We start from the raw sequence: 13,197 nt of genomic DNA, 5'->3' as shown, positions 1-13,197 counted from the left end.
GCCAAGCTCCATTGACCACTGACAATGGCTGAGAAAAAAAAACTGCAAAAAATGTGTGTCCCTTTTTGTGTTACAACAAAAAAACCAACAAACATTAAATATATTTATTGTGTTGCCACGCCATTTGTATGCAAAATACGAGTAGAATATTTGCACGATACAATATAAGTAATACCAGAAAATGCAGTAAATGCAATACTGGAAGTACACAAAACTAAATACAGAAAGTGCCATTACATTTAAATAAACCCATTCGAGTTAGTGTACGAGTGTGTGTTTTTGTACATATATGTTTATTTTAAGCAACATCCTGTTAAGAGTAAATTTAAATTTGTGCCATGACAAAAACATATGCCAAGAAAAACCCCAAACACGTCAAAAGCAGAGCTGAGCGCCAACATTGCAAGGCAAAACATTTTCAGGCGTGTAAGCTATGAAAAAGTATTAGTTTTTAAATATTTCTGTTTTTGCAAGCAAGCTTTTGAAATTGTTATGCTGCAACGGTTGTCCGTCCCGTCTGCCAATACCTACATATAGGCAATTTCAACAGAGCAAATGCGAATAGGGTGACCCATATAAAGTTTTAAGTATGAAATATTTTAAAATTGGCCAGTGTAAAATTTGCCACGATATTTAGTAAATACGACTATTAAGTACATAGTAGCGGGATATGATCTTTCTTTATTTAAATTTTGCCATAGTATGCAATTTTGTCCCAGTTTTATAACCGTTTTTAAAATTACATTTCCGAAAGCATTTCTTATTGAAGAAATATGCAAAATTTTAAATTTTCCCACACGGGTAATTTTTAATTAAGCTTAGCTTTAGTTAAGCAGCATGCCACCGCGCTAAACCAATGCAAGAAATGTATTTAGAGCGAATTTCCCAAAAAGGAAATTTTTATATTTTTTCAAATTGAGTGGTATTTGAGTTATAACTACAAAATGAAACTAATGTCTAAATGAATTTTGAGTTTGACTGAAAGTTAAATTTTCAAAGCACAATTTAAAGCACTGACCAAGGCAACATCTGCTTCGGAGACGGCATAAAAGTGAAGATGTACAAAAAGGCTTAGTGAAATATTCGTATCTTGTTTACTTAATAAAACTTCCTTGTTCTTGTTTACTTAAAAAATATGTATCAACAAAACAAAGTACATAAAATAAGACGAAATCCATAAAATATAAATAAATACGAATTACATTGTATGTATGTATATAAAGATTTTTTCTCATTTTAACTGCTTTCTTTTCTTAATTTTTAGCAAAATATACTTCCGGAAAGCAATTTAGTTAAGAAAAAAACTGCTTCAAGAATTTCCCAAGTTGGTATTTTTATGGGAAATGTTTGGTTTATCTCAATTTGGGTTGGTTTTACTACAGCGGCGTCAAATCTAACATAAACTCAAATTCAAGCGAATTTCCCAAAAGGGAAATTTTTATTTATATTCGATTCTATACGTATTTTTCAAAATTTGAAGTATATAGAATCATATGACTGTAAAACTATACCACCGGCGAATTTTTATGAAGGAAATTTTTTATTTTTTATATATTGGCTTTACATAAGACCGTATTGAATTGAATAAGATTTTATTTTTTTGATTATGTGGTATTTTATTTTACATTTACAAGGAAATCTTGACTGAATCACCCTCAATATGTTTATGCCATGCCTTTATGTGCATACACACTTTCTGAGTGGGTGTTTATTTTGGTTTTTCGCATTTCGGCCAAGTTTATTGCCTGCCATATGCAATTGCAATATATTTTCACAACGACTGCAACAATGTAAGCAACAAAAACCCAAAACAAAACGATAGCAAAGCAAGCCTACAAAAACAACACAGCACGCCAGACTAAATGCATGGAATGTGGGTGCAGCAACAAACGAAAGACAAAAAAAAACAAATATTTGCCAACCAGTGCACTAAAGAGATTATCAAAGTCCGTTGGTTTCAGACTAGAAGAATTTGAAATGCGGCGAGAGCGTGTGCCCCACGCGACAGAGAGAAAAAGATAGGGAAAGAGAAGAGTTAGCCGGCTGGCAATGTCTTACAAATAATGGCAATAATGAAAAACAGTTAAAATGGGTGTTGACGTTGCAAGTAACGGCGAAGCAGCAAGGAAGTAGCGGACAAAGTTGTAAGAACCCAGACAGACCAAAAGGAGTTTTTCTAGGCACAACAAAAGCAAAAAAGGAGCGAGAAACAAGCGACGCGACCGGAAGTGCCGGCAAATTCCCAAATGTAGGTATTTATATAAAAGTGGCGATAAGCGTTGGAGTCTTGTTATGCCAAATGCAAATAATTGCAATGCCAACAACAATAAACATCAGAAGACAACAACAAGATTGAATAATCGTAGGTANTCACCCTCAATATGTTTATGCCATGCCTTTATGTGCATACACACTTTCTGAGTGGGTGTTTATTTTGGTTTTTCGCATTTCGGCCAAGTTTATTGCCTGCCATATGCAATTGCAATATATTTTCACAACGACTGCAACAATGTAAGCAACAAAAACCCAAAACAAAACGATAGCAAAGCAAGCCTACAAAAACAACACAGCACGCCAGACTAAATGCATGGAATGTGGGTGCAGCAACAAACGAAAGACAAAAAAAAACAAATATTTGCCAACCAGTGCACTAAAGAGATTATCAAAGTCCGTTGGTTTCAGACTAGAAGAATTTGAAATGCGGCGAGAGCGTGTGCCCCACGCGACAGAGAGAAAAAGATAGGGAAAGAGAAGAGTTAGCCGGCTGGCAATGTCTTACAAATAATGGCAATAATGAAAAACAGTTAAAATGGGTGTTGACGTTGCAAGTAACGGCGAAGCAGCAAAGAAGTAGCGGACAAAGTTGTAAGAACCCAGACAGACCAAAAGGAGTTTTTCTAGGCACAACAAAAGCAAAAAAGGAGCGAGAACAAGCGACGCGACCGGAAGTGCCGGCAAATTCCCCATTGTAGGTATTTATATAAAAGTGGCGATAAGCGTTGGAGTCTTGTTATGCCAAATGCAAATAATTGCAATGCCAACAACAATGAACATCAGAAGACAACAACAAGATTGAATAATCGTTGGTATGTACATATGCATGTATGCATGTAGTCATGGTAACAGGAAAGGGTAAGCACCGCCAAACAACGACAATGGCGGGCGTTTTCAAGGTTGATTTTACTTGCTAGGAAATAGCGCAGACATTCAAGTTGTTGTTTTGAGGGAGAGGCTAGTTTTTCGAGATAAGGCATTACAAGGACAATTACCCGGCAGCTAACTTTGATACTGAGATTTCGGGTGTAAAATTTGCAAAAAAAAAACGAGAACAGTGGTAAATAAAAATGTATCAGAATTTAAGAGAATTTTATTCATTTAAAACACATGAAATTTCCATACTTACATGTGCAGATGCTTCTAAAAAAAGATTAACGAGCAAAAGTTTTTTTTTATTTTTGAAAATTGTTAAAAGTAAAAGAAAAAGATTTGATATAAAAAAAATTGTCTAATTTTGCTCATGACCTTCAAATATATTGCCAAAGAGCATAAAAAAACATGTGTAAATTTTTTGTACGAACTACTGGAGTTTTACTTTTTTATTTTTATTGTTTTGGAAATTCTAAATTTTTTTAAGAACTTTGTTTCCAAAAAATGTAAAATAGAATTTCTATGAAGTCGTAAACCGGATTCAGTTAAACCTATATATTTACATCATTTAATATTCATAAAAAATTGTATAAAAAGAACATCTAATAAAAAAATATGTAAAATAAAATAAAAGTAAATGCTTTTTTTCAAAATATTTAAAATTTTGCAAAACCGAATTCTAAATTTTCTTAGGCATCGATGAACCTAAATACTTTAATATTCATAAAAAATCACAACAATAAGCAAAAAATTAAATAACATAAAATGAAATAAAATATAATACAATAAAATATATGAAAACAAAATTAAAATACATACTTTATTTTGAACTTGGCAAATTCTAAAGCAACCGAAAAATATTTTTTATTAATCACTAATTTTTTAATAAAATTCTATTGGGGAAAACTTAAGGTTAAAATTTTTTTATTTCTTGGGGCAAATTTTACATGCCAAATACTTTTAAATACAAAATTTGTAAATTAATGTTTATAAAAATTTTATTTTTCTTATTTCAGGCGTATTTATAATTTCAACATCATTTGATATAAAAAAAAAAATTTATTTTAAGTTAAACACATTTGAAATCCGTGAAGACATAAAATTTAAATGCTTTTTTGAATTTCTATACATTTATTATCCTCGAAAGAAATTTTTCAATAAAAACAAGTAAACTAAAATCACTCAAAAATTAGAACATTTTTAAAATTAAAATGATTTTTTCTTATCTTCCTCCTCTGCTTTGTTACGTCAACTCCCATGGCTTACCATTTGAAAATAATTAACTAAATCGACAAATTTTAAACACCTCAGCAACTCGGCAGCGTCCCAAAGCGATGCAAAATTGTTGACTAAGCAACATCACCGTTATTGTCAACATTATTTACATTACCCTAATATATAAAAAAACAAAAAAAAACTCCACAAAAAGCAGCCAAAAGGCAGCAAAAAACAAATCGCTGCGAAAAACGATAGGCCAATAGTGAAAGGGTGGCAACATTCGCACCATTTCCAGCCAACATTTGAGTAAAACTTTGACTCAGCGACGGAGCAGCATTAGCATGAATTCCAGTTGTAACGGTAAAGAAAACAAAAAATAGAAGCAAAGCTCGAAGAAGCCAGCAGACAGGGCAAGGCACCGCCGCATCGAACGGCTGGTAAAGGCAGAGCCAACCAGCCACTGAGACTAGGCGGCCTAACGTTTGGCAAAGCAATAAAGTGACAACAGCAGCTACAAGTCCACTGAAGTTGGCACAGAGACAGTACTGACAATTCCCGCAAGAAAAATCAATGGCAGTGACAACGCCGAATGGGCGGATGGATGAACGGACGGACGCACGCATGGATGTATGACGTTGTTTGCAGGCAGGCAGCCATCTAGGCAGGCAAGCAGGCAGATGAAAACACTGTTGATGCTCGCTTTCCTTTTGCCTTTGCCAAGTTTTTGTTTTTGTGTGCGTTTTTTTCTTTTCATTTCTTTTATCTGTACACACAATTTTCTTTTTTATTCCTTTTATAGTTTACCTTTCTGCTTTTCATCTTTACGCTTTTTTTCAAGTTTCATTCTCTGCACTTGTCAATCATTTGTTTCTATTATTCCATTGTTTGTGCTCTTTCGCCCGAACTGTAATGTAAGTGACACACTTTTTACTACCTTCTGAACAATTTTTAGTGAATGCAACTATATTGTCGAAGAGGAGAAAGATAATGAGAATCGACAGCACCAGAGTACCTTTGTAGGTTTTTTTGTATCTATTGGCAAGCATCCGCCAAAAAATATGTGTCAAAATGTGTGTCTGCTAGCAATTATGATAGTAGAAACTTAAGGTAGTTGTAAAGTAAACGTTGAGAAAAAGGAGGACCTGGCAGACATAGTGGTTGAGAAGCCTAGGTTATTATTTTTCAGGACCTTGGCTAATCACGTGAAACCCCATTGACTTACTCCTTCTGATGTCTGTTTGTGGAAGCAGAAAAGTCCAAGAGATAACTGTTACTTTTGAGCACAGGTCATCAATCTGTCAATGTTCTGCCCCCTCCAACTACTGCCTCGCATCCACTTATCCTTAGAGTGGATGTGAGTGTAAAAAAGCTCTTTGGTGCCAGTCAGGCCACACAGTGATTGTTTCAGTTTCGTTGTCTAGGCTGCTGGACGCTGGCTCGATCTTTTCTAGGTATCGAAAGCCTTCAATAAATTTAACACTCTTAGGACCTTTCACTCTCAGCTGCGACAACGATTAAAGCCGCGAGTTTCATGGGTGCTTCTAGTGGTATTTACAGGGTTCAAATGGTCCGCGAGCAATAACGGAGTAGCAATGCCTTATTTCTCCCCTGCTGCGGAAAAGCGATTGGATGATAAGGCCTGTCTTTCTTAGGAAGGTTTTCCAGGTTTCGATGCTGAAATGGCACATTTACAAATTTAAAACCTTGGTGAGTTCGGCTGTCCCAATTGGACGTCAAAGTTTCAGTATTAGCATACATTTCCCATCGTAATCAATGGCTTTTGCCTTCCCTAAATAAGCAGCGCACCCGTTTTTGACAGTTTGTGCAGCGTTTGGAGCACCGAAGGGTGGAAAGGTGCGGAATAAGTTATTCGTTAAGGAGACTGACAGACCGCTTCGTGTGCGGAGAAAAGGACGTCGAATGAAATCTTGAATGGGCCACCATGCTTCATTAAATTGGGCATGCCCAGGTCTGAAGTTGCAGGACTTCAGATCCACTTGCAACGCTTATGTCGGTTTACCAAAAAATTTTCTCAGATTTCCGCTATCCTCCAGGCGTAAGTAGTCACGCTCGTTTTTAGTACATCCTTTAGTGTTGAAAAGGTGGCAAACGAGCTCTCGGTAAGTTTTATGAAGCTACGAAATCAATTTTGGTAAGCGTATTTTTTTTATTTATGTGGTCTGCTGCAAGTACTGCTGGGAACGTCGTTATGTGATGTCAGAATATCGAAACGTCTTCTCGACATCGCTGGAATGGATATCTTCTCTCTCGTATTTCTGCTGACAACATTGCCCACAGGGATCCTTTTCGATTGCTGATTCTTCGTTATTATCTGTATCGCAATCCCGGTGTGCAGCTCAGCTAAGTTTCTGTGACAGTTATCTCTACTAGACTACTCTGTATTCTAATGTAATTGATTTGTGAAATCTGTGTTTGTCTCTCCTTCGTGAAGCGTACTGATCTTGGTGAGATTTTTTAGAGATCATATGGATCCATTGCATTTCAAACAATTTCTATATATTATTATTATTATTTTTATTTTTTTCAACAATTTTATAATGAGCTCGAGGCCATTTTTAAATGAAAAATTTATTGTGGAAAAGCATCAACATTTTGAAAAAATGGTAGAAGTGATAGCTATTTCGGAAATCACCACATTTCCTCATCAGACTTCTTTCAGTAGGATTCGAACCGACGATCNCCTCGAGCTCATTATAAAATTGTTGAATATAATTGTTAAATGGCCAAAAAAATAACAAAAAACAAATTTTTATTTTTTTTAATCAAGTTTGCTGGAAGAGATAGAATCATCGTCTACTTCACGGTAATTCGGTGGTGAGTTGTTGTTAACACGCTGATCCCATAAGATAGATCGTGTCAGCTGACACGTTCTCCATTTTTACGTCCGTGTGTAAGTCCGCTTTCCTCTAGTCACTCGAACCTAAGGCTATTAATGAAATTAAGCACTTTTGAAGGTGTCATGTTCCAGATTCTGGATGGAGATGATAACAGCTCGGCAAGGTGTACAAGTATACTTTGAGTTCTACGCAGACAATCGCATAATATATGCATCGAGGTTCCCTCCTCTAGCCCACAAAACCTTCAGTTCGTCTCTTCAGAGAGTCCCATTTTGTGTAGATGGTACCTCAGTCTGCAGTGTCTTGTCAGACATCCGGTGAGAGCTCTTAAGCCCTCTCTGCTAAGATTTAGTAGCCGCTCAGAGATTCCACGAGAAGGAGTTATGAATTTTTTGGACTGCCCCTTAATCTTTGTCGTGTACCATTGGGTTGCAACTTGCAAGTCCTGCCATCCCCTTAGGATCATTGCTGTGTATCCACTGGATGGACCAACGGAAAGTTTGTACCTAGACCACTGACGATTAAAGAGAGCTCTCGCTCTCTGTGCAACCACATAAAACCATTCGAAATTTAAAAATTAATTTTCTTTCATTCCTAGAGAATAATTCCCCACAAATCGGAAGGCCAATGATAACGTACGGGTATTTCCTAGAGGAATCGGTATTAGAGTCTCAAGAATCATAAAACTCAAAGGCAAATATATACTTCAAGGCCCGAAAAGAAAGGCAAGACTTCCTCATATTTAGCGAAAATATTATAATCTTATTTTAAAGACTTTTTAGCATACATATACATATGTAAGTACTTACATATAACATAAAACTTTAGAAATCTTTGCTTACCTTTAACTTAAAAATTCTTTATATAAATTTTCCCTTTCTCGCTTTCTTGCTTTTTTCGCTACTCATGAATATCGCAACGCACCGAAACCGGAAGCGTTGAGATTTGCAAGCATTGCAAAGACGCCGGCTTTAGCCACAGCTACAAACATACTCATACGTACGGCACGAACACGAACTAACTTCCGCTTGCATATATGCATATATTTAGATTTGAGAAGAAAAGTAAATTATCCACTTAAAAGTATGTTGCGGCGCAGTAGGGATAGTAACCGGTAGCACATGTGTAAGTTATTCCAAGTTGCATATATGCATGTACATATTTACTATATATACGAGTTTGTAAGTATGTAGCAATACTTAGGCAAAATAAAGCAACGCATGCACAAAAGCAGGTAATATGTAAGTTTGTATATATGCACTTGTATGTTAAGTAAGCATGGGATTGTGCGTTTGAGTCTCGGTTTATGCTGAAGATGCTGCTACTGCCACTTGTTTTTTGCTGATACTACCTTTGCTCTTCCGCTTCACCTTCGTCTTGTGCGCGCTTCCTTCGCCCCCTGTTCCGCACGCACACATACACATACACACACACACAGGCAGTTGAAGCACCTTTAATCCTTAAGCCTTAATCCCGGCTGATAACGAAAACGTGCAGACTGAATGGCTCCGCGCCGCTGCTACTATTGCTGGCCTCATTGAAATGCAACGGCAGCGATGTTGCCGTTTAGCGTTGAATTTACAGCGGAGGGAAACGAAAAAGCGGCGATGATGATGCTAAAGCAGCTGTGCTGTTGAGGGACAGGGAAAAGAAGCCAAATTGTTAGAGCGTGTGCGTCGCGAAAAGAGCGGCAGACGAGCTGAGAGAGAGAGAAGGAGAGCGCGAGTAGTTGAGTAGGTTGTAGTGAGCGCGCACTGCTTAGGCAAAAAAAAATGTATGCTGCACCACGAGAGAGTGGATGCAATACACTGTACACTGCCTCTAAACGTGGGAATTTCACTTATCAAACGGCGAATTGTTCACTTTTGTTTTGTCCAGCTATTGTTTTTAGTTGTTGAAACAACAAAACGAATAATTGCATTTAATAAGCGATGCGTAAACGCACTTTCTTTTGGGCACTGTATCCACCAGTTGGGGAGCCACCGAGCTATTGTTGGCCGACGACTCTGTTGATTTAATGCTTGGGAGTGCTGTGGTGAGCCGGTTTGTGTTCGAGGCTTTGAACTCTGCACGCTGCGCTTGGGTGATAACAAGTATTTTTTAAAGCGAATATTCAACTGAATTTATTACAGCGGGTATTAAAATTCGCGCACTTGGTGTTGGCTTTAGATATTGTTGTATTTTTCTGTTATTCTGTTGCATTATTCATCGTTTACTTTTAGCGCATATTTTATTCTTACTGTCTCATTATATATGTATGTATATTTATTATTATTGCTTTCCTGGATCGCATGAGTCAGTTTTAATATTTTTTTACTCCAATCAGTTTTTGTATTTAACATTTTTTTATTTTTTTGTGAATTGTTTTATCACGTTATTCGCATACATATTACTTGTCCCTAAACGGTTTTAAACTCTTTTGCCTCGTTGCTTTGAGTACTGAAATCTGGAGAAACAGTATGAGAAAAATCATACCTTGACAGGAGGAAAGTTAGACCTAAGTTAGGAGTCATGAAAACTCGGGGTATTTTGTGATACCGCATGGAGGTTACAATCATCCACGCTCCCCTAAAACAATTAGGCTGTTATAAGAGGGCTTTGAATCCCCTCTTAGGCTGTTGACCGGCAGTGAAAAAAAGGTGTTTTAGTCTTCTTTTCATTCCATGCAATTTCTTCGTCATTCGCGTGGGGCGACATTCATGGATAGCCACAGTACTCTGGCAATTCGACATGAGGTTCCAGATTTGTGTTCAAAACGCTGCTGGTGTCAGATATGTACTGAGTTTCATGGTTGGATCTATTCTGCTTAAATAGCCCCCAGTTCCCCGGATTTAACGGACTTCTCACTTTGAGCGTTGCGGTCGCTGGATAACCAATTAAGCCCAAGCTAATTCATTCTAATAGAAGAGTTAAGTGTGGACAAATTTTAGACTATGAAATTGCCTCAGGGTCTCTGAAACACCCTTGAACTCAAGACCATTACTTCAACGATACTTCAGCGACTGTGTGTAAAAAACAAAAAAAAAGGATTTAAAAAGAAGACTTCGATGTTTTCTTGATTATCAGATTTGAAGGTAAGCAGATGAAATATCTCATTGGGAAACCAAAAGTAGAGGCAGTGGCTACTCGTTTTCATACAGACACGAAAGCATAGTTTCCAAATGCTGCATAGTAGCTCTCATCCCACTATTTGTTGGTGGTTTAAGCCTAGTCATTGCAGTTTTCCTTAGTTTGGTCCGGAATACCTTTGGCATTTAATGCATAAAAAATTACTATTTTGTGAAGGCATGCTGAGCAAATGACTGTGACAACCAATTCTGCCTGGTCTAACTGTATAAGAAATGAGTTTGCTGTGTGTATCCCACAAGCGAAGGGATTACCTTGTTTCTCGCTGGAGCCCAATTTCAGCGCAGGATAAAGAATAACACAACGAATTGCGGCTACCGAAATTGCAACTATATTCCGTCCAGTGACAACTGATGGCTTGGAAACAGATGCGCAGTGTTGTGCAGACCATTACCACATGCTAGACATATAAAACATGAATCCTAATTCTGTGAGGGTTAATTCTTGCAGACGCCAGCAGCGGTTCAAAAGATGTTTCGCATGCTGAGCTAAATGTGTCCGCTTCCAGTTTACTGAAATTCCTCATAACGTGGCGCCGGTAGCATTATGCCTATTAGGTTATGGTTATAGGGATTAGGCGGAAGAAAAGCGGTAAGGACTTTACTACCAAGTTTTTGTTGTGAAACTTGTCGAAGATCTACTACCTTTTTTGTCGATAATTTGACCAAGAACTTGGCGTAGGAAGCTTGCAAGTTGCGTCACCTCAATAATGAACATGTTGCGATAACAGAGAAATATTCGATGTATGCATGAGACTATTCTGACTCCCTGCAACGGAGGTGGGATTAGGAAATATAGCGGCTAAACAGCATTCAACACATTACGCCACCTTGTGAAACTAATTTGTGGTATGCGTCTTGACGTTGCTACACAAATGAAGGGACAGTTTTAAGCCGCAATCGAAAGGCAAAAATGACCGTAATTAGAAGGAAGCTTTATTTCAGATCTTGGTCGGAGCATAAATCGAAAGTGAGTCCTACCAGTCCGTAGATTGGTCATGGCGGCTCTTTGTTCGATTCTTCGTGGCTTGAAACTCTTGTCTCTCAATCCTACCGATGTGCGCCAGCCACAAATACGGCGGGATTGCTAAAAATCCATTAGGGCGTAACAGATAAGCTACAGCAACTTTCTTTATAAAAATTTCCTGCTTTGTCCTAACACCGTCTCTATAAGTTTTTCTAATTCACTTTACAATGCAAATTTGCAGCAATTTCTTCACCCAAGCAACGCTCCTAATATTTACACACATTTTACACCCAACCTTCCCTTTTTGTTTATTTGCATAAACGCTCTCTCGGCATGCTCTCTCCCAACTACTCGCTTTCTCGCTCGCTCTCTCAGCTATTTTGTGGGTGGCCAGCTGGCTGCTTCAGCGCTTGGACGGTTGGGCTGTGCCAGCAGGTGGCTTTGCAGTTGCTATTACATACTTTAATTGTTGTTGATGTCGCTGCTGCTAATGTTGTATTTTCGAAAACGTCAAGAAAGAAAGTTGGGAGTTGGTTAATTTTCGTTGTCATTCATACACACACAATTCTTTTTCCACGCAACGAAATTCGATTTTTCGCAAGTTTTTTTTCAGTGTTTTTATTTGAGCATTTGTTAAGCAATTTTTTTTTGTGGATTCACAGCGATTGAATTGCGTTTTTTCACAAGCCTCACATCGAAACGACACAACTTATTTGCCACACATATGTATGTATGTACGCGCTAAGGCTAGCAGCTGTCTCGAAAGCAGACTTTTCGTCTGTCGTTACAAGAGCGAGTTGAGAATCTCGTTTTTTTTTTTTTGCTTTTCACGGCGCCGCTTACAAACGGTATGCGAACTGATGTAAGTCGGTATGCAAAGCATATAAATTTTTGTGTATGTACTTATGTAAATACATACATATGCATGTGTGCATATGTAAAATTTCATGTAAATGCATGCCACATTCTACTCGCTGTACGTCAATGCACTTTGTAACTTTTAACTAGTTAACGCTCCTCTCCCACCATACACCACTCACTGCACTTACATACATTTTTGCTGTTTTTGTGGCTGCTGCTGTGAATTTTTCGCGAACATTCAAAACTCCGAACGTCGAACACTGTTGCTCAATACTTTTTAAACTTTCTTCTCGTTCTCACTTTACATGTAAACGCGATTTTTTTTTCACAAAACTAATCGCAATAAAATTATATTACAAATTGTATTTCAACACCGAAACGATCATTAGCATAAAACACAAATCGAAAATAAAATCCAGCCCAATCGTATGGACAAAAAGATAATTACACGGCGGCGAAGGCGATGGCTAAGGCAAAGGCAACGACAACGCGACGACGATACCAAAAACACAACTTCACTGATAGATGACAGCAGAAAAACTGCTCTTCCCCAACAACGATGAGTTCTATCATCACTGCCGTATGTAACGTATGAGCCGCTACCGAAGCAACAGTGAGCAGAAACTCAGCATACACACAGTAGTGGATATCAAGCGACACACACTAACCTACACACCGCCACTCTTATCTACAGTGCATGCAGTCGTCGGCGAGCCATGCCCATGCGAATGCCAGTTGTGGCACCAACAGAGTGGCAGCCACGAAGTGAATACACAAGCACACCTACACCTAACTACCTCACACCTTATTTTTATTTTTACCTTACTTGTGTGGCATGCGAATTTTCGTACTCTTCGCTCATTTTCGAGCGCCAACAATTTGGAATGCATACTCTTTTGAGGTCATCGATAGGAGAAGAAGAAAACATCATTCATACAATTACATACTATCATGCCACTTACGAGTACCAGCGATGGGCTTTTTATTGCGTGCTTGTGACGTGCTAGTTTAGAGGCTTGGC

At 37.9% G+C, this 13,197-nt stretch overlaps 1 protein-coding gene across 1 annotated transcript in view; it reads right to left on the bottom strand.

Annotated features, from left to right (window-relative positions):
• LOC108366917 (homeobox protein abdominal-A-like) overlaps positions 1-12,884 on the bottom strand; it is a 46,395-nt gene extending 33,511 nt beyond the window's left edge. Inside the window, exons 1-2 of the mRNA XM_017621407.1 lie at positions 12,625-12,884; positions 8,066-8,853 (exon numbers count right to left, since the gene is read on the bottom strand). The gene's annotated coding sequence lies outside the window, so the exon portion shown is untranslated. The remainder of the gene's footprint in view (positions 1-8,065; positions 8,854-12,624) is intronic.
• Positions 12,885-13,197: the final 313 nt, after the last annotated feature.

Source organism: Rhagoletis zephyria, unplaced genomic scaffold (assembly GCF_001687245.7).
Source record: "Rhagoletis zephyria isolate East Lansing unplaced genomic scaffold, Rhagoletis_zephyria_1.1 Rzeph_scaffold_02448, whole genome shotgun sequence".
Taxonomy (NCBI): Eukaryota; Metazoa; Arthropoda; class Insecta; order Diptera; family Tephritidae; genus Rhagoletis; species Rhagoletis zephyria.
The sequence above is the reverse complement of the archived record's forward strand: the minus strand, read 5'-3'. Positions and strand labels throughout refer to the sequence as shown.